General features: G+C 40.3%; 1 long non-coding RNA gene and 1 pseudogene across 1 annotated transcript; both read left to right on the top strand.

Moving 5' to 3' along the window:
- The first annotated feature begins 97 nt into the window (after window positions 1-97).
- On the top strand, window positions 98-17,628 carry LOC129354597 (NLR family CARD domain-containing protein 3-like; annotated as a pseudogene).
- Window positions 17,629-20,635: 3,007 nt separating this feature from the next.
- LOC129354595 (uncharacterized) lies at window positions 20,636-21,694 on the top strand. The gene is made up of 3 exons (XR_008605167.1): window positions 20,636-20,705; window positions 21,353-21,484; window positions 21,619-21,694. It is a non-coding gene; the product is annotated as an uncharacterized LOC129354595 (long non-coding RNA).
- The last annotated feature ends 5,435 nt before the right edge of the window (window positions 21,695-27,129 follow it).

Below are 27,129 nucleotides of genomic sequence, written 5' to 3'. Positions count from 1 at the left end.
GCAACATTTTTAACACATTGAGTTTGAACTTTGAGTTGTTCAGGTAAAAGTCCAGATCTGTTGTCTCTGTACAGGTGTGGCATTAGTCTGAGTCTACCGTGGCTCTATTAGGTCTCAGTTTGGTGTTCAGACATTCTTCAACTTTTTGAACCGTATGAAGAAACTGTAAGTTTGCTTGGTTTCCTACTTGAACTTTGTCTACTGGAACCTTTTTATATGTTTCTGATGTTTGGAGAAGAAGCATCACTTCTGACTTCCACTCAGTTTGATCTCTCTTCTGTTTGAAGGTTAATTTACAACAATATTTGATTACTAATGAACAAGAATCAAACAACATGATGAGCAGCTGGTGTTTCTATTTTCTTTTCTGCTTCATGTTTTTACCTCCATGAGTCAAACTGTTAGTCAGGAACAAAAGTTTCTTGTTGCATCCTTTCAAAATAAATGAATATTATGTATATTTTTACTAAATATTATTGTTGAAATGTGTTCAAGTGATTATAATAGTTTTATGCAGAAAATAATCCACTTGTAGAGTTTAATCATTAACTAATTAAAATACTTCCTGTTGTTCAGGTTGAATCAGTGAATGTAAATGTTGCTCCATGTCTCCATCTAGTGGACTGATAGTAGAAGTGCAGCAGCTGATGGCAGCTTCCTCTGCCTCTCTGCTGTCTGACTGCATTCACCTGACACTGATATGAAGCAGAGAAGAAGAGCCAATCAGAGGAGGAGCAGCTGATCTTTTTCCAGCACTAATGATGTAAAGGATGATCAGAGTTGATGTGCAGATGAATGATGTGTGTTTCCTCTGCAGGTGAAGCTAGAAAGTGTGTGTGAGCTGATGTGGATTCAACAGCATGGATCAGTGTGAGGACAGAGAGGAGGGAGTCCCTCCCTCTAAAACCACTCTGTGTGGGGAAGATGAGAGCCAGAGCAAAGGTCAGAGGTGAGGTCACCATCTCTAACTGTCCACAGCCCTTTTCACACAGCGTTCACTATATCAGGCCAGAACAGACGTGGTGATGAAGCTGCTGCTGCTCCTCTTTGCTGATTAAGTTTTAATCATCATGTTTCTGTCAGGATCCATCAGAGACTCAAACCAGAACCAGAACTAGAACCAGAACCCAGCTGTGTGTCCTTTAAGAGTGACTGGTCAAAGGAGCCGATCATTAACTTTAAATCTCCTGGATCTCCACCATCAGAGAGGTGAGATATTTCTAACTGCTGTATCTGTGGAAACTGAACCATTATGAACTCAGATGTTCCCAGTTTTATTTATTTATTTATCTATTTATTTATTTATTTACTTATGTATTTATGTATTTATTTATCTTAGTTAAACCCCAAATAGGGTGTTCCCTAATATGTCATTTCCTTTAACAATAGCTTTGCATGTCTGTACTCTATGTGTGTGCACATATGTTACGTCCGCCAGGACGCCATATTTAAAAGGACACGTAGACAAAAGGATTCCAAGAAAAATATTCCTTTATTCATTTTTTTTCTTTTCTTTTAAACTTCCTTGTCCTTTTCTACTTGTTTTTCTTCTGTAAAGGAAGGAAAGAACCCCTCTTCCCGTGTCCCAAAATGTAACAAAAAAGTATGAGAAAAAAGTTCAACAGAAAGGTGGACCTGGTGAGCCGGTCCAAAGAAACAAAAAGGTACAGCAGGGGGCCAACCCTATACAGGGCTGTCGAAGCCCCTCCTAGTACCAGACTAAAGAAAATAGGGAAAAATAATATAAGCTATTAACACAAATGACCGAAAACAGGACAACCGGACTCACCAGGCCAAAACAAACCAAAAAACAACCCAAAAAATCCCCATGGCAGGCAGGAGGCGTCACATGGGTCCAAAGGCCGACAAAGTTGGAGGAGCCTCCTCCGAGCGCATCCCTCTTGGAGGAGGAGATGGAGGTGGATGAGCGAGAGAGAGCGGCTGGGCGGCCAACCATTACAACCCAGCCTATATATAGGCCGTCCTCGCCCACCAATTAATCACTACACTAAAAATATATTAAACACAAAACCACTCAACTTAAATCAATACAAGATTATTTAAGAAAATAAAAATAATTAGAGTGCCCAAAGAACATAACACCCCCACCCAAAGACTCTGAATCTTTGACGTGAGATTCAGAGAAAAAAAATATAAGTCTAGAGACGTGAGAGTGCATCGGCCACTACGTTGTCTTTACCACGAACATGTTGGATCAAAATATTAAAAGACTGAAGACGTAAAGACCAGCCCATCAAACGGCGATTTTTATTACGCATGCGGTCCAAGAAGACTAACGGGTTATGGTCTTTGAAAACCACCACAGGTCCACCGGAACCGCCTACATACACCTCAAAGTGCTCTAAAGCCAAGACCAGCGCCAGTGTCTCCTTTTCAATGGTGGAGTACCATTTCTGATATTTGTTCAATTTCTTAGAAAAATAAGAAACCGGATGTTCCAGCCCATCAGAACCATCCTGTAAAAGGACAGCTCCGACGCCCGAATCACATGCGTCCACGGCCAACTTAAACGGCACGTCAAAGCGAGGCGCAGACAACACCGGTGCCTTAACAAGTAGATGTTTAGTTTGCTCAAAAGCAGATTGACACCGATCAGACCAAATAAATGCTACTTTAGGACTAAGTAGGTCTGTTAAAGGGGCAGCAACGGAGGAAAAATTTTTGCAGAACCCCCGATAGTAACCAACCATAGCCAAATACCGTCGCAACTCGGTACGACTGGTGGGTGCTGGCACAGACAAAATAGCCTCTACTTTAGCCTCAACGGGGCGCACTTGACCTCCCCCCACCCTTTTTCCAAGATAGGTCACTGTCACATGGCCAAATTGGCATTTGGAGAGGTTAACGGTCAAATTAGCCTCACACAGACGCGCAAAAAACAGATTTTACATGTTCAATGTGCTCAGCCCATGTAGAAGAACAAATCATCAAATCATCCAAATAAGCCTCACAAAATGATAAACAGGACAAAACCACATTCATTAACTGTTGAAACGTCGCTGGGGCATTACGCATTCCAAAAGCCATCACAGTATATTGAAGGAAATCATCGGGTGTGACAAAAGCGGAAATTTCCTGGGCTATTAACAAATGTTAAGGGTACTTGCCAGTATCCCTTCAGCAAATCCAGCTTGGTCACAAAGCGGGCAGCCCCCACATGATCCACACAATCTTCCATACGTGGCAGTGGATAACAATCCGGCTGAGTCACCCCATTTACCTTCCTGAAGTCCGTACAAAAACGGTCTTCTCCATTGGCTTTAATAGTGAGGAGGCACGGCGAACTCCACGCACTACTGCTGACAACAGCCAGTCCATGTTTCACCATGTACTCCACCTGCGCTTTCAAACGGCCTGTCTTGTCCGGGTTCACTCTGTAAGGTTGTTTAATTGGCTTGAAATCACCAACATCAATGTCATGGCTGAGAACACGAGTCTGAGTGGGAATATCTGCAAACAATGACCTATAAGACTTGATCAAATTAATGACATCAGCCTGCTTGGAGAAATCAAGGTGAGACAACAAGAGAGGTATGTTTTTCAACACCTCCAAATTTGGAAACTGACCTTTAGAGGCATCAGGGAAAAATATTGTCCTCTTCAGTTCAGCACTGGACAGCTCCTCCCATGCGTCCGCACCTGCTCCGACGCATGAGTCCGTTTGGTCACTGGACAACAACTAACCACTTTAGGCAGAGGGGGCGCACGCTCGATGTACGGTTTTAGCATATTAACATGACATAGACGTGACGCACGCCTTCGATCCGGAGTAGAGACCACATAATCTCTATCTCCGACTTTCCTCTTAATCACATAAGGGCCACTGTAACGTGCGTGTAAGCTAGAACCAGGAACCGGAAGTAATACCAAAACTTTGTCACCAGGCTCAAAAACTCTCATGGTCGCTTTTCTGTCAAATAAAGACTTCATTTTAGCCTGTGCAGCTTGAAGGTTTTCTTTGGCTATCTCGCACGCACGGTTCAGCTTCAGTCGAAAGTTACTAACATAGTCCAATAAATTTTGGTCACTTTTCTCACACAACCAGTTCTCCTTCAATAGCTTTAAAGGACCATGAACTGTGTGAGCAAAAACCAAGTCGGACGGACTGAACCCCAATGATTCCTGAACCACCTCCCGTATAGCGAAAAGTTGTAAGTGTACACCTTCATCCCAGTCCTTTTCAAACTCCAAACAGTAGGTGCGAAGCATTGTTTTCAGCGACTGATGGAAACGCTCGAGTGCGCCCTGGCTTTCCGGGTGATAAGCGCTGGAATAACAGTGCTTAATGTCAAGTTGTTTTAAAACCTGTGCAAATACTTTAGACATAAAATTAGAACCCTGGTCAGTCTGCACCACCCGAGGCAAACCAAACAGCGAAAAAAACTTCGTTAAAGCCTTCACTACAACTGGCGTAGATATTTTTCGCACAGAAAAAACTTCTGGAAAATGAGTGGAGGTAAACATCACTGTGACCAAGAACTTATTCCCCGCTTTAGTTCGCGGCAACGGACCCACATAATCAACCAGGACACGTTCAAAAGGTTCAGAAATGGCTGGAATGGGATACAACGGAGCGGCAGGAATTATCTGGTTAAGTTTTCCAGAAAGCTGACAAAAATGACAGGAATTGCAATAGCGCACAACATCACTTTTTAACTCTGGCCAAAAAAATGTTGCAAAATGCGATCATAAGTTTTCCTTATGCCTAAATGACCTGTCAGTGGATTATCATGCGCTAAGCGCAGTATCTCTTCCCGATATGGAGTGGGGACAACAAGCTGTTTCACTATACTCCATTCTTCAACAAGGGAAACATTCAACGGAGTCCATTACGCATCAAAATCCCATCATTCAGAAAATAACCAGTAGAGACAGAATCAGGCTCATCAGTTACTACATCATTAAACAATGATGTTAAGCTTTTGTCAGTTTTTTGAAGTTCGATTAACTGTTGTTTCGACATATGTATGTATAAGCATGCAAAAAGCTAAAGGAGATAGAGAAAAACAGAATTATTTATTCTCAAAAGGATTTCCAGGATACATTATAAAACTCTCATTTTAACACTCAGGAGAGGACCACTCTTGGACACACACCCACATATTACAATCAATCAATTTTATTTATAAAGCACCTTATATTAAAAACACCTAAAAGTGCTCAGTCGTCCTTCATGTCCACATCACCTCAGATCTAAACATGAGAACATGATAGATGTCCCACACTGTCCTGAAGACCTGTGTGGACAGAGCCTTCACTTCCAATGTCTCCCCATCTCTGGGACATTGTCTCTACCAGTATGAGATCTAATGACAGTGTGGAGTTTTTGAAATGCAACATCAACTTTTTTACATCTAATAAATGATTCTGGTGTTACTGTAATTATGATTCCTCTTTCTAACTCCTTTTGTGTTGTGTATTGTGTTCACAACATGCTCTGTGTTTCTGCTTTTCAGTATTTAAACTGTGAAACTCTTGGTGATTTCCTCTGTGAAAACTGCTGGATGAATATTTCCTGACTTCCTAATTGTTGCTGGTTCCTCCACAGAGTGGACCAGCAGAGCTCAGAGGTTCCAAGTGGTCCATCTGTCCAGCAGCATCAAACACAGCTGGACTCCATATTTATGGTCATTAAATATACATCTATTTTTCTATGGGTTCTGTTCACATTCATCTCCATGCTGCACTTTGTAGACCAGAGGACTGTCAGTCTGTTCAACATCCATCTGGTGTTTGGCTCCATGATTTCACTCTGATGTTTCCTTCATCTATTATTCTGTTCCAGCTGCTGGAGGACAACATTGTTAATTTTGTGAAGAACGAGTTGAAGAAAATCCACAACGTTCTGAGTCCAGATTACCCAAAACATTCAGAGAGTCAGAAAGATGATGAAGTGTTGGAAGGTGATGATGAAGAGCAGAGGAGGAGCAGCAGAGAGGCAGTGATGAAGATCACACTGAACTTCCTGAGGAGGATGAAGCAGGAAAAGCTGGCTGACCGTCTGCAGTGCAGTAAGAGGAATTTTACAAAGATTTAACCTGATCGATAAATCATAAATTTATTGATGTCTGAAAAGATGGAATAACATTCAATCCAGTCATCTCCATCTTTGTTTCATTATTGATTTTACTTTTTGTGTTAATTAAGGACATCTTGCTGCAGTTTGTCAACATCAACTTAAATCTGGTCTGAAGAAAAAGTTCCAGTCTGTGTTTGAGGGGATTGCTAAAGCAGGAAGTCCAACCCTTCTGAACCAGATCTACACAGAGCTCTACATCACAGAGGGAGGGACTGGAGAGGTCAATGATGAACATGAGGTCAGACAGATTGAAACAGCATCCAGGAAACCACACAGACCAGAAACAACAGTCAGACAAGAAGACATCTTTAAAGTCCCACCTGGAAGAGATCAACCAATCAGAACAGTGATGACAAAGGGAGTGGCTGGCATTGGGAAAACAGTCCTAACACAGAAGTTCACTCTGGACTGGGCTGAAGACAAAGCCCACCAGAACATCCAGTTCATATTTCCATTCACCTTCAGAGAGCTGAATGTGCTGAAAGAGAAAAAGTTCAGCTTGGTGGAACTTGTTCATCACTTCTTTACTGAAACCAAAGAAATCTGCAGCTTTGAACACTTCCAGGTTCTGTTCATCTTTGATGGCTTGGATGAGAGTCGACTTCCACTGGACTTCCACAACAAGGAGATCCTGACTGATGCTACAGAGTCCACCTCAGTGGATGTTCTGCTGACAAACCTCATCAGGGGGAAACTGCTTCCCTCTGCTCTTCTCTGGATAACCACACGACCTGCAGCAGCCAATCAGATCCCTCCTCAGTGTGTTGGCATGGTGACAGAGGTCAGAGGGTTCAATGACCCTCAGAAGGAGGAGTACTTCCGGAAGAGATTCAGAGATAAGAAACAGGCCAGCAGGATCATCTCCCACATGAAGACATCACGAAGCCTCCACATCATGTGCCACATCCCAGTCTTCTGCTGGATCACTGCTACAGTTCTGGAGGATGTATTGGAGACCAGAGAGGGAGGAGAGCTGCCCAGAACCCTGACTGAGATGTACATCCACTTCCTGGTGGTTCAGACAAAGTGAAGAAGGTCAAGTATGATGGAGGAGCTGAAACAGATCCACACTGGAGTCCAGAGAGCAGGAAGATGATTGAGTCTCTGGGAAAACTGGCTTTTGATCAGCTTCAGAAAGGAAACCTGATCTTCTATGAATCAGACCTGACAGAGTGTGGCATCGATATCAGAGCAGCCTCAGTGTACTCAGGAGTGTTCACACAGATCTTTAAAGAGGAGAGAGGTCTGTACCAGGACAAGGTGTTCTGCTTCGTCCATCTGAGTGTTCAGGAGTTTCTGGCTGCTCTTCATGTTCATCTGACCTTCATCAACTCTGGTGTCAACCTGATGGAAGAAAAACAAACATCTAAGAAATCTTCACTATTTAAACGTAAAATAATTTCTCTCCATCAGAGAGCTGTTGACCAGGCCTTACAGAGTCCAAATGGACACCTGGACTTGTTCCTCCGGTTCCTCCTGGGACTTTTACTGCAGACCAATCAGAGACTCCTACAAGGTCTGCTGACAAAGACAGGAAGTAGCTCACAGATCAATCAGGAAACAGTTCAGTACATCAAGGAGAAGATCAATGAGAATGTGTCTGGAGAGAAAAGCATCAATCTGTTCCACTGTCTGAATGAACTGAATGATCGTTCTCTAGTGGAGGAGATCCAACAGTCTCTGAGTTCAGGAAGTCTCTCCACAGATAAACTGTCTCCTGCTCAGTGGTCAGCTCTGGGTTTCATCTTAGTGTCATCAGGAAAAGATCTTGATGTGTTTGACCTGAAGAAATACTCTGCTTCAGAGGAGGTTCTTCTGAGGCTGCTGCCAGTGGTTAAAGCCTCCAACAAAGCTCTGTAAGGACACACATTGTTAATGCAGTTATCTTTGATAGAAATATACTAATGATGAGGTAAATATATATGTTAATTTTTCAGCTTATATATTGTTGCATTGTCTCCTCAAAGTTTCTCACTGGGGGTGATGTGTGAAGGAGACACAGACTCCCTTCAGCAGCTGACATAGTGATACATATTAAAGCAGCAAAACTCGTCCTCTTTATGTTAAAATTTAAATTGTATTAATTTTGTTAATTGTGGAATTTTATCATTCTCTTTCCAGACTTCTTGTTTCCTGTAGTTCTAAACTTTAAGGATGGAGGACTAACTATAAAATGAACCATTTCGCAACAAAAGGCATCATAAACATGTGTAAAATAAGATAGATCCTTCTCTGTCCAAGAAAAACCTTGAAAAATATAATTTTTTGTAGAATTGTATAATAACATATTTTCCTCCCTGTCTCCTCAGACTGAGTGACTGTAACCTCTCAGAGAGAAGCTGTGAAGCTCTGTCCTCAGTTCTCAGCTCCCAGTCCTCCAGTCTCAGAGAACTGGACCTGAGTAACAACAACCTGCAGGATTCAGGAGTGAAGCTTCTCTCTGCTGGACTGGAGAGTCCAAACTGCAACCTGGAAACTCTCAGGTAAAATGTTCTCAATCCTAGTGAAACCAGATTTCTGTCCATTATATTCTATCAGTTATGATGCAAATGTTTTTTCAATAATAGAAGCAAATGATAATAGATGTCTTACTGTTAGATGGGTATTTCCCCCTATATTGGTTTTCTCAATGTTTTTTTCTAAACATGAGTTTAAATTGGAGCAGTTTCTTTACACAATCCTTTTATAGAACAATTTGATTCTTGTTCAAATAGTTTTTGTCAGTTACTGCTCAGTTTTCCATCTCTGTATCCAACAGTTAAACATGTAAAGATGAAACTGTAGATTTGCTCTGCTTTGATTCAAGCTGCTGTTTTCCCTCAAACCAGCTCTGATGCTGATCCTCAAACTGAGCCTGATGCTGATCTTCAGCCCAGCCTTGATTCTCAGGCTTCATTGGACTCTTTCTGTTAAAACTGACATGGATTCATTTAGTTCATAGAGGAATTTAATATTTCTCTTGCTAGCCTCCTTGTTGCCTTTAGTTCAGTCCTTCATGGCTGGAGACCCAAATATAGACTGAACCAGTTCACAACAAAAGGCAACATGATTATATATAAAACAGTTCATTAAATCAGTAAAGAGGAACATTGTTGACTGGAAAAAAGACATTTTAATAAATTATTTAATAGTATATTTTCCTCCCTGTCTCCTCAGACTGAGTGTCTGTAACCTCTCAGAGAGAAGCTGTGAAGCTCTGTCCTCAGTTCTCTGCTCCCAGTCCTCCAGTCTCAGAGAACTGGACCTGAGTGACAACAACCTGCATGATTCAGGAGTAAAGCATCTGTCAGATGGCCTGAAGAGTCCAAACTGCAAACTGGAAATTCTCAGGTAACTCTGGGCCATCCATCCATCCATCCATCCATCCATCCATCCATCCATCCATCCATCCATCCATCCATCCATCCATCCATCCATCCATCCATCCATCCATCCATCCATCCGTCCATCCGTCCATCCGTCCGTCCATCCGTCCATCCGTCCATCCATCAGTTCAGACCTTGGTTTCTACCTCAATGTTCTCATTTTCTCATCATGTGATGAATTGTGTTTCTGCAGCTTATCAGGCTGTTTGGTCTCAGAGGAAGGCTGTGCTTCTCTGGCCTCAGCTCTGACCTCCAACCCCTCCCATCTGAAAGAGTTGGACCTGAGCTACAATCATCCAGGAGACTCAGGAGTGAAGCTGCTGTCGGCTGGACTGAAGGATCCACACTGGAGACTGGAAGCTCTCAGGTATGGAGGAACCTGCTGCAGGAGCAGAGAAGGTCTGATAGAGGAGGAAGAGGGAGAAATGTCTTTAGTCAGTCTGCTGGGAAACATTTAGTTTGAAGCTGAATAGTTAACTTGTTGCTCAAAGGAACAGTTTTTGTCAGTCACTGCTCAGTTTTCCATCTCTGAATCCAACCAGTTAAAAATGGAAAGATATAATCTGAGATTCTCTCTGCTTGTGTTGAAGCTGGTGTTTTCCCTCAAACCAGCTTTGATGCTGATATTCAGACTAGATTTTCAATGGACTCTTTCTGTTAAAACTGACACTGGATTAATGTAGTAATATTTCTCTTGCCAGCCTCCTTATTGCCTGTAGTTCAGTTCTTCAGGGTTGAGTCCCAACTATAGAATAAAGTTTTGAAAAATATGACCTATTCTTCAATAAGTCGAAGAATGTTGTTGACTGGAAAGTAACACAAACATTTGATGATTCCTTAAACATTGTCTGCTTGAAAACATTTAGTTTGAAGCTGGTATACAGTCATATCATTTATAAATGAATGGATAACATTTTGAACCCCATTTTATCTCTTATTACAGTTTAAGAACTCAAATTATCTCTGGTCATTTTGGTTGTGTAACTTTTCAAACAGCAGCGCATTTAAACTATAAGAATCTTTCACATGGTTCTGAATGAACCTGGGAAACCAACCCATCTACTGAACCACAATAACATGGTATTCAGAGCAGCAGGGGGCCAAATATAGCTCCATGTGGAACCAAGAGGTTGGAGAGAGAAAATCAGTTGAAACTGTTTCCTATCAGAGTTCAGTTTGTCTCTCTGTCTTCACAAACCAGGAGCATCATGGGCTGGGCGGGGCTTCCACTGATGATCTACTGAGGAAATACAAGAAGCTGATTGGCTGATTTAAAAATAAGTTAAAAATATGCAGATTAATGATATCATAAAAGATATGATATGTAATTGTAGAGACACAGCTGGGACACAATTTGGACTTTAAAAGAATATTTCATGGAGATCTAGACCAATCAGCCCAAATGAGGAAAGATCAGAAAATGGTCAGATGGATGTGGAAAAGTTCTCAAAAAGTGAAACAAAGATTCACAACTTTCAGGACTTAATGAAACCAAAAATACACAAAAACATGAAGCAAACTGTTTGAGGCAGAGTTTAGCAGTTTTATTTGTATGGTAGTTTGTCCTCAACTAGGTGGCGCTAGAGTCAGGAGGAGCAGCCTGGAGAAAAGGCTGATCCTCCCTGATCTGTTTCCAAGCAGTCAGAGTGTAGAAGTTGAGAGCTGGAGAAGTTTCCTCCTGTTGCTGCAGCAGCAGAGATGTTCTGCTTCATGGACTAAATCAGGTTGGAAAGAGGAGAGATCTTTACTGAGCTGCTGGATAAAAGCTGCTGAAACATTTCAACTCTTTCTGGAAACTAATGAGACAGAAAAACAATGGATGTTTTACCATCCAGACCTTTGGAACCAGTTCAGCTCAATAATTCAGTTGTATCTGTGGAGGATGAACAGATTTGATGTGAAATGATGAAATTCTTCATTTCTATCTGATGTTCCAGCAGATCTGTAGAAAATGGAGCTGCAGCTCTCAGACATTTTATGTTTTCTATCAATGAATCCACTGATTAAAGCAGGAATCTCATCTCCATGTTCTCCTCCAGAGGTTCCCAAGGTTTGTTCCTGGAAGTTGCTGCTGGTTCCTCCAATCCAGGCTCCGCCCCCTTTAGAGGAAATCTGTCCATATATGGCGCTAAGAGTCACCTTGATGCTGCAAAGCTTTGTTCAGGGTTGAGATGTCAGGATGTTGGTGTCAGTCTGTTCCAGGCTTAGTTGTTCTCCTCATGAGGAGCTGAAGTCTCTGACAGGAACGTGGAGCTGAACAGGAGAAGAACTTGAAGCTTCTTCTTGGCCTCTGATTGCAACAGCAGGACAATCCAACATTTTAGTCTGACTTCATCTGGAAATATTTCTTTGACCCTCAATCAGTGTGAAGGCAGGCCAGCTCTTCATCAGAGCTGAGATCTTCTCTGTCCTCCATGCTGGAAATGTAGAAGTCCAGCAGCTCCTGGTCAGTGACATCAGAGCATGACATCATCAGTAGAGTGATGATGTCATTTCCCTCTGAGAGCAGCTTAGAAATCTGAGAGGAAAGATGCAAACAAAGACTCTCTGGACTGTTGGATCTGCTGGTTCTGGTTCTAGATGCTCCTTGGACACTTTCACAAGCCATTACTGCAGCTGCTGGATTCAGGATGCTGCTTCTTCTTCTTGGCTCATTGTAAATGTGTGCAGCGCCACCTGGTGGTGCTGGTTGGTAGAGGAAGTGCTGAAAGGTTGGAGGTGTTTGTCAGAGGTGTGTGATGATGGAAGCCTCCCTGGTTTGTGAGTCTGAGCTCAGAGATCAAATGTTTGATTCTTGTTGAATCTTTGTTGAATGTGATGCAGCTTCTCCTTTGAATGTTTGTATTTCTGGATATTACAGTGAGGCCACAGCAGGTTTTCAGCAGCAGGGCTGTTTAGTGTTTCATTCCTTCATCTGTGTGTGGGAGTGTGGATGGATCAGGTATCCAGGTGTTGATCAGAGTTTAGATTGATTGTATTTTAATGCTGATTATTAAATCAGGTGGAGCTTCCAGAAATGTTTCCTTAGTTTCCTGATGTCCTTTTAGGCTTCAGTGAGTTTCTTCAGGTTGTTACTGAGGGATTTCCTTTCTCCTCTCTGTTGGAGCTTTTCCTGTGTTTGGAGAAATGAGTTGTGCTGCAGCAGCACCAACTGTCCTTCCTACATCCACTGCAGTTTGCAATCCAGATGTTGGACTGTTCCTGTCTCAGTGGAGGACAAAAACTACACTTGGCTGCAGCATGCGGAAAGGGCGGGGACGGACCATTGTCAGTCTCAGACCTTATATGGAAATGGGACTATTGCGTTCCGGAAATGAAGGGGGCGCTAGTGACACCATTCCTGTATCAGCCGTGTTTCAATATTATAATAATAATAACGCATTTTATTTGACAACGCCTTTAAAAACACCCAATAACACTTTTAACATTTAAAATTAATTACATATTAACTACAAATTAAACAGTAAGGAAATGACATACCACGTGTTACGTCACGTGGTATGTCCCTTTTTATTTTAAAATCTTTATTAAATCTTTGTTTTGGATGTTAAAATTATATTAGTAACAAACAATCTAAAATAAGCAATAATAAGGAATCATTATGGAGATGTATTTATCTATCCTTACACCCTAACTTTCCCAAACAAAAGTCATAAAACATAAATTAACATTTTAGAGACAAATGTACACTATATTAAAAACACATTTATCAATCCATCAATGATTTTACTCTCAGGTTATCCGTGCAGTGGGTGATGAGAGCTGCTGCAGGGACCCTGGACAGATCGCCAGTCCGTCACAGAAAACAGATATAAAGAAATACTTGTGGTGCTGAAATTCAAACAATAGATTTTGATGTTGTGAATGGTACTCTTAAAATAAATAAGTTAAAATCTAAAATAGAATATCCTTTGCCTTATTTAATAAGGACTAGATTGAAAAGAGGCCGATAGTCAAAATTGTTGACTAACAGTAAAACGTTTACTCAATTTTGGCCAACTTGGTCCATCCATTCACAGAACACTTTTGTTCTGTTTATTTGGCAAATATTTTTCTTATTCACATTGTGAATACAATTTACAAACAAATTAAATTACTTTTGAACTTCTAACAAGCTCAACTGTTATCATTGTTTACCATAATGTCTTAACCAGTAAACTGATTGGTGTCCCACTATTCTGTTTAGAAATTCAAAATCAATTCTACCAATTGCAATTGATTCATAAACTGAGTCCCAAAGACCTTAAATATGCTATTGTTGCAAAACCCAAAGTGATTCATTTAAAACTTTAAATGTAGCTTCAACCTGGAAAGACTCACAGAAAGTAGGTTTTAGAAAGTTCATTTGATAAGAAATGATCTTCAGACCCGGCAGTAGACACTGAGCTGGTAACTGCCAGAGAGAATGATTCGCTGTTGTTTTTTTTCCTCTATGAAAACCTTTTTGAATAAATTCACTGGATACATAAATTAAATCTGTGTAAATTGTAACCGTCTTCATCTCTGATCACGGCGCCGGTCTCATCTCCTCCATCCTTCACAAACTCCGGCTTGATGTGCAACTGCTCCTCACCTGAGCCTCCATCACCTCCACCTGGTCTCCACCTTCACTCAGCTCACCTTTAGTCTTATGTTTTGTATTATGACTTTGTAACTAAACAATGTTTCTGTATGTTCTTGCTTTATTATAAAACAACAGTTGATTCTGACTGTTAAAACAAACAACTTAGCCGTTTGTCAGGTTTGTAAAGAAACATTTGTAATGATTCCAGTCATTGTTTAAAAAGTATAGGAAACATTGCATTTACACATTTAAAATATTGCAAGTTATTAACTTAGCATGTATTTCAAATTTTTAAAACAAGGTGATCCAATTGCTAAACAACACTGTTACAATATATTTACAACTACTTTATTGGTTCTACTCTCTCCAACAAAATGCAGCCACAATGTAACACCATTTCTGTACAAACTAAATAATGTAAATCAACTGAGCTACAACAAAAGGAACATTCAAAAATGTACATAATATTGAAATAACACATTATGAAAACAAATGACTGAACAAGTCAAAAGGCAAATGTGCTTCAGCATAGATGATTTAAAATGACATTTCACAAAAAAACACAATGTGTGACAACTGAAATGTGTGAAAGACTATAGAAAACAACTAATACTGTCCTAGCATTCAGTACTGGCATTCAGGGCAGTGTCCAGATGTGCCATCAGAGTAGTAACGAGGGAACTCTCCTCATCTTCCATGTCCAGTGAAGCCCACACAGTCTTTATGTTGCCGGTTGCAGGAAGAACATCTTACAACCGCAAAAGGAATCCTGTTTTCTGCCTTGAATGATTCTGAAAATGTCACCCAGCTGATCTCACCTGTTGATGAAAAACTGATTTTATGTAGTTGAAATCTAATTCACATGTTTTAGGTGAAAAAAGTCAAAGGTCTTTACCATCTAGCCAAGCAAAGTGAGTCTTCTTCCTGAAAACTGGGTCAGACAATGGCTTCTAAGCACTTGCAGGTCAATGCCAAGGTGAGGGAAGATGTGCCTCCCTGTGCCAGAATCACCTCCTGGAGAACAGCTTCCAGTGCAATCAAAGGCATCTGAAAAATAATAATAATAAAAAAAAACATGTGCAATGCAAGACTCATACTGGAAGAATGGCTATGACATGATTATGAATGAATCTTAAAAAAGAAATGAATAAAATTAAAAAAACATTTATATACATTGCAGATATGTTTAAACAAGATGTGATTCATTCTCACTCAGAACAGAGCGAAGACTCAGCCTAATAGCTACTAAGATAAAAGAAAAGGTTATTACACCAGGAAATATACAAATAATTGGAAGAACAAAAGCATGTTTGAATTAATCACTGTAGATTCTTTAACGTTGTTGTAACTGTTTTGTAGGATTTAACAATTAATGGCTTCCAGATAACACATATATGTTCTGCACAAAATGAACAGCCAAAGATTAACTAATCAGATTTACTCAATTACTCTGTAACTTTGATTAAAAAAAATAAATAATTAGGACCATTTTTCCAAATGTTATACTCTTGAGTTAATGTTGTTGATATGCAACATAATACGAGAAACTTAACTGAATGAAGAACACATTTTAATCCATAAAAGAATTAAAACACGATACACTGATAAATGTTGTTTATGTTAGGTTTCTTCTAACCTTAATTTGTTGTCTTGTATTAAAATACCTAACAGTGCACATAACTTCATTTTTATTAATGTCTGCTGAAAAATGTGTAATATTACATTGCACATTATAATCAGTAAAACAGTACTTAATAATAGCCATTTCACAAAATACTTTGTTACTTTTAAATGTGTAGTTTGCTGCACAGTTACTAAAAATACATTGAAGTAGTGCTGCTCGTCATTACAGTATCATCTCTGGGTTCCACTTATGATGGCAGCTGTTAGCTTATAAAAAAAGCTGTTAGTTTATAAAAAATATTAGACTTCAAGAAATTTAACATTGGTGTACAAAAACATATTTAAAAAAATATTAACCTTTAAAAATGAAATAAAAACACTAGAAAACTGATAAGAATGTAAAAATAAACATTCATAAGTGTAGTTTTACATACTGTTATGTTGAACCATAGCAGTTGTTGCTATGTGGTTCTGTACCTTTAAGACTCCTCCGCACTGTGTGAGCAAAGGGGACAGCGGTATTTGTCTTCAGACAGTACAGGAAGAATTTTCTGTCCGATCCCAATGTTGCAAATTGATAAGTGCATCTGTATAACGAAAAACAAAATTGGGGCATAAAATACATTTCTCAAGTATACATTATTCTACTTTTCGATTTTTATCTAATGATGCCCTGCACGAAAATAATTAGCTATGCTACATGCTAAAATTTGCCTTCCCCTGTACGAACTATGAATTTCACTCGTTTGCAGCTGTCAATTATATTTTCAACCTAATCTAGAAAAAGCACTTTGATGTACTATGTGAAAAAAGTTTTAATAAGGTAGAAAATACCTTTTGCTGACTTTGTGATTGTTCCATTATGAATAGCGTTCCGAACGTCAATGGCGAAACCTCTCAAACTTCTTCCAATCGACCTCTTCACCCCGCTTCTTTAAGGTATTAGTGATTGTGAAAATAGCGCCCCCTTCATTTCCAGAATGCAATAGTCCCAATTCCATATAAGGTCTGAGACTGACAGTGGTCCGTCCCCGCCCCTTTCTGCAGCTGCAGTCAAGACCCTCTCGAGGACAATGTGTGTCTGAGAGACATGTAATGTCCATGTTTGCTGCTGAAAGAGACTGATGGTCTGACCCCCCTCCTCCTTTCAGGGTGGAGCCTGCTGGAGGCCGATTCTTGACTCCAGGTCTGAGGAAATGTAAGTGTGTTTTCCATCTGATTCATGACAACAAAGCAGCTCACATTCAACCATCTTCAAACTGTCACATCACTCATTCAGGAGTCAAAGTGTCAATAAATGATCAATAACTGCAGCTGGATTGTGTTTGTTCTCCATCAGATTCCTGTCAACTCACCATCGACACAAACACAGTGGACAGAAACCTCAAACTGTCTAAAGACAACAGGAAGGTGACATATGTGGAGGAGTTTCAGTCATATCCTGATCATCCAGACAGATTTGATCTTCCTCAGCTGCTGTGTAGAACTGGTCTGACTGGTCGCTGTTACTGGGAGGTTGAGTGGAGAGGAGATGTTTTATATCAGTGAGTTACAGAAGAATCAGGAGGAAAGGAATCACTGAAGACTGTTGGTTTGGATATAATGATCATTCCTGGAGTCTGAGATGCTCTGATCGTTATGGTTACTCTGTCTGGCACAATAACATAGAAACTCGTCTCTCCTCCTCCTCTGTCTCTAACAGAGTAGCAGTGTATGTGGACTGTCCTGCTGGCATTCTGTCCTTCTACAGAGTCTCCTCTGACTCACTGATCCTCCTCCACACCTTCAACACCACATTCACTGAACCTCTGATTCCTGGATTTGGGTTCTTATGGTCCAGTTCTGGTTCCTCTTCAGTGTTTCTGAGCTGATTTGAGTCTAAAGAGTCTAAAGTTTTTCCTCCTGTCAGAGAAACTCTCTCACTGTTGAACAGATAGTTCAGTCTCTACAATCTATTTCTTGTTGAAACGATTCTGATTGAGTCCTTGGAAACTTTTTCTTCTTAGTCCTTTAAAGATGGAAGCTGGGTTTATTCCAGGATTATTCCAGGATTATTCCAGGATTATTCCAGGATTCACATGTTTTTCAGTTTGTTTTCTTGTCATAGCTTCACTCTATCAAGAGATGCTGGTATACTGGTGGTGAAGCAGCAGGCAGAAAATCCAGGATACAGTTAAATGATGGTTTTAATAGTAAAAATAGTCCAAGTGGAAACACAAAAACAGGCAGCATGGCTGAGCTGAAGCCAGGGCTCAACGCCGTTAGCAACTGTTCATCCTGGTGGACAGAAGAACAGGCTTGACAAAATGACGTGAAGAACGATGAGGACCCGATGAGGAACAAAGGACAACCGTGGGATTAAATACACAGATGGTAATCACAGAAACGAGAACACCTGGAACAATCAAGGGGAAACAGGACAACGCAGAGACTGGAAGCATCACAGAAAAATAAGGACCGCTCATTTTGAAGGCTGCCTACGTTCAATAACATGAAAAACTGCATGTTTTATATGAATTCAATTAGTACTTAATACTCTTTACACAAAGTGAAAGTACAAATGTAATGTGTTTAAAATTTCACAATAAAATAATCTCATTAATCCTACATGATTAATTTTCCATTTTATTCAACAATTAATCATTTCACCTCCAAAAACCTAATTTTTAGTTTATTCCTTGACTATTTTTTTATTTTTCCCCAATAATTAAATCAAATTTACTGACAAAGATCCATAAGTTAAAACCTGAATCTCTAACAGGGAACATTTAATGTCCATATCTGGTTTAAAAGGCTCAAAATTAGCAGTTTAAAAATGTTGGTCATCCTGAAACCCAAGTGGCTGATGGGAACCTGAGGGGTTAGCATGCTAATCTTTATCCCTGTATCTACACTTTAATTACTTTTTCAGTGAAATGCTGAATTTAAATACTTCATCATGTATATTTCCATAAGTCTACTCTGAGTCTAGTCAAAGTTTTTATAATGAATCAGTGATTTATGATGGGTTCAGAGCCAATCCAAGCTAAAATTATTTCATTGTTCATAACATAAATATCATGTTTTATTATAATTTAGCAAACCAAGAGATTATTCATGTGTTTTATTTACTGTCACAAAGCTTGACCTCATGACCTCGTGTGTTTTCTCCTGTAGAGGAAGTGCTGCTGCTTCTGTTTTAGCTCAAACCTGAAACAATCGACCTCCTGATGAACACAAAGTTCTGCAGAGTGTGTGTGAACACACCACTGGGTGTGTGTGTGTTGACCGCTGCCTTCTTGTCTTGATCACATGCAAATCAGCTGTTATGAAATGTATTTCCTGCTCCATTTCAGAAACACTTTCCCACTCAGAAGTAATAAAATACACACATTTTGAAGCGATGTTCATTTATATTTGTCAAACTGGCAGATTAAGCAAAGATCAGAGTGTTGGTTATTGATCTCTGTTAAAAAGGGAGAGGTTTCGGGTTTTCATAACTTTAGAGCAAAGATAACTCTGAAGGACTTTCCAGGATGTGATTACATGATCCTTACAAAAACATTTTATTCTCAGACCAAAAATAAACCATCATCCATCAGAGGTTCTATTAAAATAATTTATTGTATCTGCAGGTCAGATAATAATCAGGTCTGGATTCACTGGGAAAATTAGCTCAGATTCCTAAAAACATGTGGTTTAATCACATGATTTAATAAAGGGGTGTGAATATTTGCTCCATCTTATGAGTGTGTTAAGTTGTGTCATCTTTTGATTTTTTGCACCTTTTTTGTACTAGGCGCACATGAGTGGTGGCAGCTGGTCTTTGGGCCGGGTCAGGATCTGGTAAAGCAGTTTGGACATCCTGAAAAAGTTTGGGATGTTTGACCGATTGTATGACAGGAAACCGGCTCAGCTCACTTACAATGTTTGGAGGTTTGTCTTTGAGTGGCTGGACAGGAGCTATTTCAGCTGGATTCATCGTGTTTCCTTGTTCAGCAGTTATGACCTGGGTTGGTTTGAGTTGAATTTGAGGTTTGGTTATTCTGCAGTCCTTCATCCCTTTCTTTAATTAGATTAATCTTGTTTCTATTTTTACTTTAATATCTTGTTATTCTTGCTATTTTATGTTTCTTAGGTCCAGTTACAATGTGGTATCTTGGTTTTTTTTCTAGTTTCCCTGGTGTGTTCTCTTCTTTGCCCCCTGTGCCATTTTCTCTCTCTCTTTCCTCCAACCTGTTAATCAGCCCAGGTCTTTTGTTCCAGCATTCACCCTCACAATATTTATTCTCTTCTCCTGCTCACTCTTATTGCTGTTCCCTTCTCTTAAATCCCATCATATCCTGGTTACTTGCCTTTTGATATTCTGCTTATTTTTGCTCCTGGTTCCTGTTTTTGGTCTGCTCTGGCTCCTTGTGATTTCTGTGTGTTTTCAGGTTTCAAAACATTCAATATGATCCATACTCCCAGCTTCTGTTTGCATTTGTCCTCTCTGCTCTTGATCTGACTCTGACTTTAAATTCAGGATGATGATTGAAATGAAATTTCAACCTGGATCAGCAGAACCTCCTCAGCTGATCCTGGTTTTAACCAGAGACTGTCCTCACTCTGCTCACCACACTAACATCATGATCAATGATTATATAGGAGCTTTAGGAATAATCTGGATTAGAACAATGTGTGGTTTCAGCTGCAGTCGTGTGGTGATGTTAAGGATTATCGTTTAGTTTAGTTTTATGTTTATTTTCTGTTTGATCAGATACTGCAAAATAAGAAAACCAGCTTTTCTTTTCTCTGGGCTCATTTCATCATGGAGATTTTATCAACCTGCCTCTGATTTTACAGCAAACCTTCTGCTGCTCAGAAAGAAGACACTACAAACCAGGTGTGCCGTCAAATAATCACTTATGCAACACTTTTCACACATTGAATTTGAACTTTGAGTTGTTCAGGTAAAAGTCCAGATCTGTTGTCTCTGTACAGGTGTGGCATTAGTCTGAGTCTACCGAGGCTCTATTAGGTCTCAGTTTGTTGTTCAGACACTCTTCAACTTTTTGAACCGTATGAAGAAACTGTAAGTTTGCTTGGTTTCCTACTTGAACTTTGTCTACTGGAACCTTTTTATATGTTTCTGATGTTTGGAGAAGAAGCATCACTTCTGACTTCCACTCAGTTTTGATCTCTCTTCTGTTTGAAGGTTAATTTACACTATTGATTACTAATGAACAAGAATCAAACAACATGATGAGCAGCTGGTGTTTCTATGTTTTCTTTTCTGCTTCATGTTTTACCTCCATGAGTCAAACTGTTAAAGTCAGGAACAAAAGTTTCTTGTTGCATCCTTTCAAAATAAATGAATATTATGTATTATTTTTACTAAATATTATTGTTGAAATGTGTTCAAGTGATTATAATAGTTTTATGCAGAAAATAATCCACTTGTAGAGATTAATAATTAACTAATTAAAATACTTCCTGTTGTTCAGGTTGAATCAGTGAATGTAAATGTTGCTCCATGTCTCCATCTAGTGGACTGATAGTAGAAGTGCTGATGGCAGCTTCCTCTGCCTCTCTGCTGTCTGACTGCATTCACCTGACACTGATATGAAGCAGAGAAGAAGAGCCAATCAGAGGAGGAGCAGCTGATCTTTTTCCAGCACTAATGATGTAAAGGATGATCAGAGTTGATGTGCAGATGAATGATGTGTGTTTCCTCTGCAGGTGAAGCTAGAAAGTGTGTGTGAGCTGATGTGGATTCAGCAGCATGGATCAGTGTGAGGACAGAGAGGAGGGGGTCCCTCCCTCTAAAACCACTCTGTGTGGGGAAGATGAGAGCCAGAGCAAACGTCGGAGGTGAGGTCACCATCTCTAACTGTCCACAGCCCTTTTCACACAGCGTTCACTATATCAGGCCAGAACAGACGTGGTGATGAAGCTGCTGCTGCTCCTCTTTGCTGATTAAGTTTTAATCATCATGTTTCTGTCAGGATCCATCAGAGACTCAAACCAGAACCAGAACCAGAACCCAGCTGTGTGTCCTTTAAGAGCGACAGGTCAAAGGATCCAATCATTAACTTTAAATCTCCTGGATCTCCACCGTCAGAGAGGTGAGATGTTTCTAACTGCTGTAACTGTGGAAACTGAACCATTATGAACTCAGATGTTCCCAGTTTTATTTATTTATCTATTTATTTATTTACTTATGTATTTATGTATTTATTTATCTTAGTTAAACCCCAAATAGGGCGTTCCCTAATATGTCATTTCCTTTAACAATAGCTTTGCATGTGTGTACTCTATGTGTGTGCACATATGTTACGTCCGCCAGGATGCCATATTTAAAAGGACACGTAGACAAAAGGATTCCAAGAAAAATATTCCTTTATTCATTTTTTTTCTTTTCTTTTAAACTTCCTTGTCCTTTTCTACTTGTTTTTTCTTCTGTAAAGGAAGGAAAGAACCCCTCTTCCCGTGTCCCAAAACGTAACAAAAAAAGTAAGAGAAAAAAGTTCAACAGAAAGGTGGACCTGGTGAGCCGGTCCAAAGAAACAAAAAGGTACAGCAGGGGGCCAACCCTATACAGGGCCGTCGAAGCCCCTGCTAGTACCAGACTAAAGAAAATAGGGAAAAATAATATAAGCTATTAACACAAATGACCGAAAACAGGACAACCAGACACACCAGGCCAAAACAAACCAAAAAACAACCCAAAAAATCCCCATGGCAGGCAGGAGGCGTCACATGGGTCCAAAGGCCGACAAAGTTGGAGGAGCCTCCTCCGAGCGCATCCCTCTTGGAGGAGGAGATGGAGGTGGATGAGCGAGCGAGAGAGAGCGGCTGGGCGGCCAACCATTACAACCCAGCCTATATATAGGCCGTCCTCGCCCACCAATTAATCACTACACTAAAAATATATTAAACACAAAACCACTCAACTTAAATCAATACAAGATTATTTAAGAAAATAAAAGAATTAGAGAGTGCCCAAAGAACATAACACCCCCACCCAAAGACTCTGAATCTTTGACGTGAGATTCAGAGAAAAAAAATATAAGTCTAGAGACGTGAGAGTGCATCGGCCACTACGTTGTCTTTACCACGAACATGTTGGATCAAAATATTAAAAGACTGAAGACGTAAAGACAGCCCATCAAACGGCGATTTTTATTACGCATGCAGTCCAAGAAGACTAACGGGTTATGGTCTTTGAAAACCACCACAGGTCCACCGGAACCGCCTACATACACCTCAAAGTGCTCTAAAGCCAAGACCAGCGCCAGTGTCTCCTTTTCAATGGTGGAGTACCATTTCTGATATTTGTTCAGACAAGACACTACAAACCAGGTGTGCCGTCAAATAATCACTTATGCAACACTTTTCACACATTGAATTTGAACTTTGAGTTGTTCAGGTAAGGTAAAAGTCCAGATCTGTTGTCTCTGTACAGGTGTGCATTAGTCTGAGTCTACCGTGGCTCTATTAGGTCTCAGTTTGTTGTTCAGACACTCTTCAACTTTTTGAACCGTATGAAGAAACTGTAAGTTTGCTTGGTTTCCTACTTGAACTTTGTCTACTGGAACCTTTTTATATGTTTCTGATGTTTGGAGAAGAAGCATCACTTCTGACTTCCACTCAGTTTGATCTCTCTTCTGTTTGAAGGTTAATTTACACTATTTGATTACTAATGAACAAGAATCAAACAACATGATGAGCAGCTGGTGTTTCTATGTTTTCTTTTCTGCTTCATGTTTTTACCTCCATGAGTCAAACTGTTAAAGTCAGGAACAAAAGTTTCTTTGCATCCTTTCAAAATAAATGAATATTATGTATTATTTTTACTAAATATTATTGTTGAAATGTGTTCAAGTGATTATAATAGTTTTATGCAGAAAATAATCCACTTGTAGAGATTAATAATTAACTAATTAAAATACTTCCTGTTGTTCAGGTTGAATCAGTGAATGTAAATGTTGCTCCATGTCTCCATCTAGTGGACTGATAGTAGAAGTGCTGATGGCAGCTTCCTCTGCCTCTCTGCTGTCTGACTGCATTCACCTGACACTGATATGAAGCAGAGAAGAAGAGCCAATCAGAGGAGGAGCAGCTGATCTTTTTCCAGCACTAATGATGTAAAGGATGATCAGAGTTGATGTGCAGATGAATGATGTGTTTCCTCTGCAGGTGAAGCTAGTTTAATATAAAAATATATTAAACACAAAACCACTCAACTTAAATCAATACAAGATTATTTAAGAAAATAAAAAGAATTAGAGAGTGCCCAAAGAACATAACACCCCCACCCAAAGACTCTGAATCTTTGACGTGAGATTCAGAGAAAAAAATATAAGTCTAGAGACGTGAGAGTGCATCGGCCACTACGTTGTCTTTACCACGAACATGTTGGATCAAAATATTAAAAGACTGAAGACGTAAAGACCAGCCCATCAAACGGCGATTTTTATTACGCATGCAGTCCAAGAAGACTAACGGGTTATGGTCTTTGAAAACCACCACAGGTCCACCGGAACCGCCTACATACACCTCAAAGTGCTCTAAAGCCAAGACCAGCGCCAGTGTCTCCTTTTCAATGGTGGAGTACCATTTCTGATATTTGTTCAATTTCTTAGAAAAATAAGAAACCGGATATTCCAGCCCATCAGAACCATCCTGTAAAAGGACAGCTCTGACGCCCGAATCACATGCGTCCACGGCCAACTTAAACGGCACGTCAAAGCGAGGCGCAGACAACACCGGTGCCTTAACAAGTAGATGTTTAGTTTGCTCAAAAGCAGATTGACACCGATCAGACCAAATAAACGCTACTTTAGGACTAAGTAGGTCTGTTAAAGGGGCAGCAACGGAGGAAAAGTTCTTACAGAACCCCCGATAGTAACCAACCATAGCCAAATACCGTCGCAACTCGGTACGACTGGTGGGTGCTGGCACAGACAGAATAGCCTCTACTTTAGCCTCCATGTCTCCATCTAGTGGACTGATAGTAGAAGTGCATTAAAAGAATTGGAAATCAAACGTGCAAAGAGTTTGACTGGAAAGTAAAAACCAGATTTATTTGACACTGTGTCAAATAAAGTGTTACTCCTTTCAAAACGTTCATTTCCAGGATTCCAATATGGAATTAAATGCCAATTTAACCTCTGGCCAAATTGGCATTTGGAGAGGTTAACGGTCAAATTAGCCTCACACAGACGCGCAAAAACAGATTTTACATGTTCAATGTGCTCAGCCCATGTAGAAGAACAAATCACCAAATCATCCAAATAAGCCTCACAAAATGATAAACAGGACAAAACCACATTCATTAACTGTTGAAACGTCGCTGGGGCATTACGCATCCCAAAAGCCATCACAGTATATTGAAGGAAATCATCGGGTGTGACAAAAGCGGAAATTTCCTGGGCTCGCGCAGTTAAGGGTACTTGCCAGTATCCCTTCAGCAAATCCACCTTGGTCACAAAGCGGGCAGCCCCCACATGATCCACACAATCTTCCATACGTGGCAGTGGATAACAATCCGGCTGAGTCACCCCATTTACCTTCCTGAAGTCCGTACAAAAACGGTCTTCTCCATTGGCTTTAATAGTGAGGAGGCACGGCGAACTCCACGCACTACTGCTGACAACAGCCAGTCCATGTTTCACCATGTACTCCACCTGCGCTTTCAAACGGCCTCTCTTGTCCGGGTTCACTCTGTAAGGATGTTGTTTAATTGGCTTGAAATCACCAACATCAATGTCATGGCTGAGAACACGAGTCTGAGTGGGAATATCTGCAAACAATGACCTATAAGACTTCATCAAATTAATGACATCAGCCTGCTTGGAGAAATCAAGGTGAGACAACAAGAGAGGTAAGTTTTTCAACACCTCCGAATTTGGAAACTGACCTTTAGAGGCATCAGGGAAAAATACGTCCTCTTCAGGTTCAGCACTGGACAGCTCCTTCCATGCCTCCGCACCTGCTCCGACGCATGAGTTCGTTTGGTCACTGGACACACAACTAACCACTTTAGGCAGAGGGGGCGCACGCTCGATGTACGGTTTTAGCATATTAACATGACATAGACGTGACGCACGCCTTCTATCCGGAGTAGAGACCACATAATCTCTATCTCCGACTTTCCTCTTAATCACATAAGGGCCACTGTAACGCGCGTGTAAGCTAGAACCAGGAACCGGAAGTAATACCAAAACTTTGTCACCAGGCTCAAAACTCTCATGGTCGCTTTTCTGTCAAATAAAGACTTCATTTTAGCCTGTGCAGCTTGAAGGTTTTCTTTGGCTATCTCGCACGCACGGTTCAGCTTCAGTCGAAAGTTACTAACATAGTCCAATAAATTTTGGTCACTTTTCTCACACAACCAGTTCTCCTTCAATAGCTTTAAAGGACCATGAACTGTGTGAGCAAAACCAAGTCGGACGGACTAAACCCCAATGATTCCTGAACCACCTCCCGTATAGCGAAAAGTTGTAAGTGTACACCTTCATCCCAGTCCTTTTCAAACTCCAAACAGTAGGTGCGAAGCATTGTTTTCAGCGTCTGATGGAAACGCTCGAGTGCGCCCTGGCTTTCCGGGTGATAAGCGCTGGAATAACAGTGCTTAATGTCAAGTTGTTTTAAAACCTGTGCAAATACTTTAGACATAAAATTAGAACCCTGGTCAGTCTGCACCACCCGAGGCAAACCAAACAGCGAAAAAAACTTCGTTAAAGCCTTCACTACAACTGGCGTAGATATTTTTCGCACAGGAAAAACTTCTGGAAAACGAGTGGAGGTACAGATCACTGTGACCAAGAACTTATTCCCCGCTTTAGTTTCGCGGCAACGGACCCACATAATCAACCAGGACACGTTCAAAAGGTTCAAAAATGGCTGGAATGGGATACAACGGAGCGGCAGGAATTATCTGGTTAGGTTTTCCAGAAAGCTGACAAAAATGACAGGAATTGCAATAGCGCACAACATCACTTTTTAACCCTGGCCAAAAAAAATGTCGCAAAATGCGATCATAAGTTTTCCTTATGCCTAAATGACCTGTCAGTGGATTATCATGCGCTAAGCGCAGTATCTCTTCCCGATATGGAGTGGGGACAACAAGCTGTTTCACCATACTTCATTCTTCAACAAGGGAAACATTCAACGGAGTCCACTTACGCATCAAAATCCCATCATTCAGAAAATAACCAGTAGAGACAGAATCAGGCTCATCAGTTACTACATCATTAAACAATGATGTTAAGCTTTTGTCAGTTTTTTGAAGTTCGATTAACTGTTGTTTCGACATATGTATGTATAAGCATGCAAAAAGCTAAAGGAGATAGAGAAAAACAGAATTATTTATTCTCAAAAGGATTTCCAGGATACATTATAAAACTCTCATTTTAACACTCAGGAGAGGACCACTCTTGGACACACACCCACATATTACAATCAATCAATTTTATTTATAATGCACCTTATATTAAAAACACCTAAAAGTG

The sequence above is a fragment of the Poeciliopsis prolifica genome, unplaced genomic scaffold (assembly GCF_027474105.1).
Source record: "Poeciliopsis prolifica strain line A6 unplaced genomic scaffold, Auburn_PproV2 SCAFFOLD112, whole genome shotgun sequence".
NCBI lineage: Eukaryota > Metazoa > Chordata > Actinopteri > Cyprinodontiformes > Poeciliidae > Poeciliopsis > Poeciliopsis prolifica.
Note: the sequence above shows the minus strand (reverse complement) of the source record. Positions and strands in the feature narration are given on the sequence as shown.